A 5,811-nucleotide genomic window follows, 5' to 3' on the forward strand; every position below is an offset into this window, starting at 1 on the left:
ATGGGGTATTGAATACCTATAAAGGTAAAACATATATCTTTTATAATAATTTTTATTGTGCTGAAATTGATGAATGCAATTCATCAAGGAAATCCGTGAAATATATTAGTGGAATATTCCCTGGCATTCCCAACAATTTTTCATCAGTATTCAGATATATCGATGGAACGATCTATTTCATCAAAGATAATATGATATATGAATTCAATGAATTTCTAAACAGAGCAACTGGCTCATATAAATTTGAGATGGAGACACTTCTGAAAATACCATGTCAGTCAGACGGACTATTGAAGCAATTGAAAAATCTTTTGAGTATGATCATAACAAATCAAATCATTATCAGTAACACCAATTAGATGGAGTGGGGATGATGATATATAAATATATTTCTAAATCGACTTCAATCAGTACTAGAACATCAAAACTGTTAAAATGGACGTGTATTATTTCGATAAATCTAAAGGATTTTATAGTTTTCTCTGTCAAGAACTACATCTTGCTCTGTTATATCATGATAGTGAAAAATTCTCGAAAGGTTTGAATGATCTGGGATTATTTACACCAACAATAATTTTTCGTGAACTTGTGTTATTTGGAGCACCACAGGAAATTATCGAAAAAGCGTTCGATCATAAGAAGAAAAATGACGTATTCATTGAAGATATACAATCAGTGATGGATGACAGTGACCGTCAAGAAGTGTCATTGAATGAATTGCAGTATATTTTGAAAGAATATGGGAATCTATCACCATATGATATAGAGAACGCACAAATGTTGTTGAATGGATCATTTGAATCGGTGAGAAGTTCAGACGATTTTCATATCTATCATCCCAAAAGTAATATTTGGTTGAATTATAAGCCGCTGCATGCATTTGTAGATGAACTGATAGAATTAACTTTATATTGTGGAAAGTATACCTTGTTATGTATCTTATTAGAAGAATTCAAACAACATGGAATTAGCTTTAAGTTTGATTCTTTGAATAATAGTTGCCATAACGATATTATGGATATGTTGAATAGTGGTATTTGTGGAAATTTGTTGAATGATGATCATGCAGGTTGTATTAGATCCTGTGAAAATACCATAGTATATAAATATATTAAACAAAAACTACTCGAAATGTAATAAATGAATCTATTTTATTCTTAAATGTATATATTGAAATTGTAATGTGAGCAATCAGTATTTTAATCAATGATTATTGTAACGGGGTTTTCCTCGGTGGACTCGAGCGCCAGCTATTCTTTAAGGGAGAATAGCAAACCTACCCTGGCAGCTACTAGCCGGAGACAGGGTTCCCTTGTGTCTAGGGTGTTAGCGACGCACAATGATAGGCAGAATCAACGTTTACAACTTTTATTTGTCGATTCGAAAAAGGGGAACACAACTAGCACTATTACAAAATTCAGTGACTCGAAATCGGTGAGATTTAGAGGGCAAAGACTAACGGAATAACACTGGATCCGACCTCAACGGTATACGGGGGTTAACGGAGTTGTTCGCCAGCCAGAACCTGAGACGTACACTTGACGGACAGATATTGGACTTCAGCCAGGTTAGGGGATAAAAGACAGCACAGAAATACGACGGCTCACCTTCAGGCTCGTTCGGCACTCCCCGGGCGTCCGCACCAGCAGAATGCCTCCCTAACCGTAAAGGTGAACACCGGAACGGGGTAAAAAGACGGGAACTGGGGAAAGGGTGCGCCACCCCAAAGTGTCCTCGGTACCCCCCGGGCGTCCGCACCAGCAGGGTACTTTAACGACAGTAGGGGTGAACTAGATAAGACGGGAAATTTCGGGAAAGGGTGAGCCACCCCAAAGTGTCCTCGGTACCCCCCGGGCGTCCGCACCAGCAGGGTACTTTAATGACAGTAGGGGCGGAACTCAGACTAGGGTATGAGAGACGGAAAACTGAAGTTCCAATATTAAAAAAAATATAACGGCGTGTCGTCTTACCTTTGGCTTGGCCACTTGCACTCCCGAATTTCAAAATCACCCAATATGGTGCACACTAATTACAGAGAGAGAAAAAAAACTAAAAATTTATATTCTGAACGGTGAAACCCAAAACTCAAAAGAAATCTTCTAATAAAATTCAACGGCGGAAGGTAAGGCGATTAATGAAACAGCAAATCAAGCGTAGTTCGAATCTAAGTGAAAATCGTAAGTGAAGTGGCCTGCGGGGGAACATCTGATTTTATACCCACAGGGGGGGTGCGGAAATCAGATGTGCCCGACAGTCGAAATTCGGTAATTTTGCGTCGATGAAAACGTCTTAATTTCGACTTATCTGTGCTAGCGAACCAAAAAAACTCGGTTATCTTCCAATTCAGGATGTTTTATACGGTGCGACATCGTTTTTAGGAAATAAAAACGGAATAAAAACGGTGCGGTATGTTTACAATTCCGAACGATGTCGGAATCCTGAATTGGAAATTCGAAAAGATTTCTCGGAAAATTAACTCAAAATAAAATTATTTAAAAATGAAAACTAAAATAATGATTCTAAAATGAGGGGGTAGGTTCGAAAACTACCCTCTCGTTACATCTCCCCGGCTCCGGTTGAAAAATTGAATCCACGATGAAGTAGGGGATTAAATTTTTCACGGTGAAATCTACTAAGTCCGGTTAACGGTTGGACTATTCACGGCAAGACGATTGAGATCGGATTTACAATAAACAAGTTCACCTAATCTACTCCAGGTGGCGTATTCTCGGCTAATGCTCCCACTCTATGGTCCGCGTTGACGTATGTCCGCCGGTGGTTCTGTCGAAGTTCGGTGTTCTATCAGCTAACCTCCAAAGTCCAATTGTCAAATTTCGCCGGGTGGTTCCAAATTTCGATTTCCATTTCCATCGGTGAAAGAAATGCCGGAAAATAGTGGAAACAGTGCAGGACGGAATCTTCAAAGTGAGTACCATTTCGATTTGTCATTCGTTGTGTTATTTCTGAACCATTTTAGGGTGGACTTCGCAAAGCCGGCTCCGGGCACATGTCATGGGGGTTAACAGTTACCAATATCGTCCAACCAGGGTAGTTTAGAATACTGGACAGCGTCGTTGGCTCCCCCCTGTGACGGTGGTGCAATTCTCCGATGGTGTTGGAGTCAGCAGCAGTTGTAGGTTGCACAAAAAGGAGAGAAAAGCATTTAGTATACTGATATCCTGGAGCAGAGGGATAACAGGGTGTACGGTGGAATTTCGGAAGAAACGGTAAGTACGGTCGGTAATTTGAATAAGGAGATACAAATATACTGTTCTATTTCACTTACCGTTCAGGCCAGTTTGTAATATCGGTGTAAGCGGTGTCAGCCTTCTATTGCTGTTTTCTATTCGGTTATTGTATTTAACAGTGACACAGGGGTGAAATAGAGACAGACAGGACGGGCGTATCTCACTTGTTATTATCGGACCCACAATTAATACAGAAAAATTGAATCAACTGTAACGGTTCCTGTTTTTCCATTGAATTAACGGAATTTTCTGTTGTAGGTGTGTGGGATACCACTTACCCACTGGATGACAGTCAGACGGTCCTGTTTGGTGGTAACAAAAGTTGCACAGAACAAACAAGATTGTACGGAACAGAATCTTCCAACACTGGCAGACCAGGTTAGATCTATCGGTTATGGTGGAATCGCGGAAATATAGGTATGTACAGGGTGGGCAAAATTCGTTGTCTACTGAGGGGATCTCGAGAACTATAGCAGCTAGAAGAAAACGGACGACACATTCTCGAGCTCTTTTTTCTTGACTAATCCAAAACTGAAAACAGATCCAGCCTAACGTTCATAGATTTTGAGTTATGAACGAAAATTGAGAAATTGTCATTTTCAATGAAGCTGAATAACTCTTTTATTTGAACTCGTATTCGAAATCCGTTGTTACATTCTACAGGCACTTTTTTATGAAGAATTCGAATATGATATCATTAAATTTTTTCATCCAGTCATTTTCGAGATACGACAGGGATTTCCGATTTTTCAAATGTAAACTATAGTTGAAAATTCTCTCATTCTGCTGCAATTTTTTTGCTGATTTCAAAAATGTATCATATGTTGCTATTCACATTAATATAACATAAGAAAAAAAATTCAATACTTTTTCCTGCTTTTCATTCACTGTTGAATTTTTAGTAGGCTGGCGTAACCATAGCAACCGTTGAATATGCATTATATTTTGTGAACCAGAGCCTCTATGATTGAAATCACGGATTGCTGAATAAATATTTCGATGATTAATTTGACATCGTTTGTTCTCGCGATGTTTGGCATGCTTATCTTACGATGGTTCTCAATTCGAATACTACCGTGGACAGACGTACCTATTTTTCATCATCTCACTTTTGTAAAAATCATAATTATAGATAGCTTTGGTATTTTATTTATTTTACTGACTCTTTAAGTTTCTTTCATGAATTGAAAAACGATAATTGAATAAATTTTCTCCTTTAATTTAATAATCATACGAAAGTCTTTTACTCTCTTTTAAAGGATATCGATCTCGATATATAAAATAAATAATTATTCGACAGTGATATTCGACAGTGATTCCTATCACACAAGGTTCACATAGGATTATGTGGAGTTCACAAACCATAATGCATCTTCAACGGTCGCTATGGTTACGCTAGCCTACTAAAAATTCAACAGTGAATCGAAAAGCAGGAAAAAGTATTGAATTTTTTTTCTTATGTTATATTCATGTGAATAGCGACATATGATACATTTTTGAAATCAGCAAAAAAATTGCAGCAAGATGAAAGGACTTTCAACTATAGTTTACATTTGAAAAATCAGAAATCCCTGTCGTATTTCGAAAATGACTGGATCAAAAAATTTTACAATATCATATTTGAATTCCTCATAAAAAAGTGCCTGTAGAACGTAACAATGGATTTTGAATACGAGTTCAAATAAAAGAGTTATTTAGCTTCATTGAAAATGACAATTTCTCAATTTTCGTTCATAACTCAAAATCTATGAACGTTAGGCTGGATCTGTTTTCAGTTTTGGATTAGTCAAGAAGAAAGAGCTCGAGAATGTGTCGTCCGTTTTCTTCTAGCTGCTATAGTTCTCGAGATCCCTTCAGTAGACAACGAATTTTGCCCACCCTGTACATTGTGTCAGTTAATAAGGAGATACAAGTATAAGGCTCTATTTCACTCACCTGGGCACTTATTCAGTGAAAGCAGCGGTAGTACCCCATTACTAACCTCTTTTCGGTGATGAATATTATTTTTAACGGTAATAGAGGAGTGAAATAGAGACGGACAGAACGGATGTATCTCATTTATTATCGGTGATCAGTACAATATAACGGTACGGTTTGTTTTTATTTCGGTTGCTATACAGTGTACTTACTAATGATCAGACGGATGGAACGGTTTTAAATCCTTCACATGAATATTGGTGATTTTCTTACCACTGTCATCTTTCAGGTCATAAACAACGGGTGAAATTACTTTCACAACGGTATACGGACCAGAGAACTTCGGAGCCAACTTGGCTGCAAAGCTATCAACGGCGGACGACAGCGGATTAGCACGGCGCAGAACTCTATCACCAACATGGAAACGAACTTCTCTTCGACGGAGGTTGTAATGGTGAGCTTGCTGCTCAAATGCACGGTACAACCTGGTATTGACAAACTCATAGGCCTCCTGAAGATGACGGATTTGTTCTGTACGGTGAGTAAGAACTCTACTTTCTTCTGGGCTTCTGTTTGTCTCCTCAGTGTCTTCGTCTTGGGTGTTTGACGAGTAGATTGCCTTTCGGACTGCTAATTCCCTTCCATA

At 38.3% G+C, this 5,811-nt stretch overlaps 1 long non-coding RNA gene across 1 annotated transcript; it reads left to right on the forward strand.

Annotated features, from left to right (window-relative positions):
* Positions 1–3,170: 3,170 nt before the first annotated feature.
* On the forward strand, positions 3,171–5,511 carry LOC123310486. The gene is made up of 3 exons (XR_006537364.1): positions 3,171–3,227; positions 3,507–3,665; positions 5,455–5,511. It is a non-coding gene; the product is annotated as an uncharacterized LOC123310486 (long non-coding RNA).
* Positions 5,512–5,811: the final 300 nt, after the last annotated feature.

Source organism: Coccinella septempunctata, chromosome 3 (genome assembly GCF_907165205.1).
Source record: "Coccinella septempunctata chromosome 3, icCocSept1.1, whole genome shotgun sequence".
Classification (NCBI taxonomy): domain Eukaryota; kingdom Metazoa; phylum Arthropoda; class Insecta; order Coleoptera; family Coccinellidae; genus Coccinella; species Coccinella septempunctata.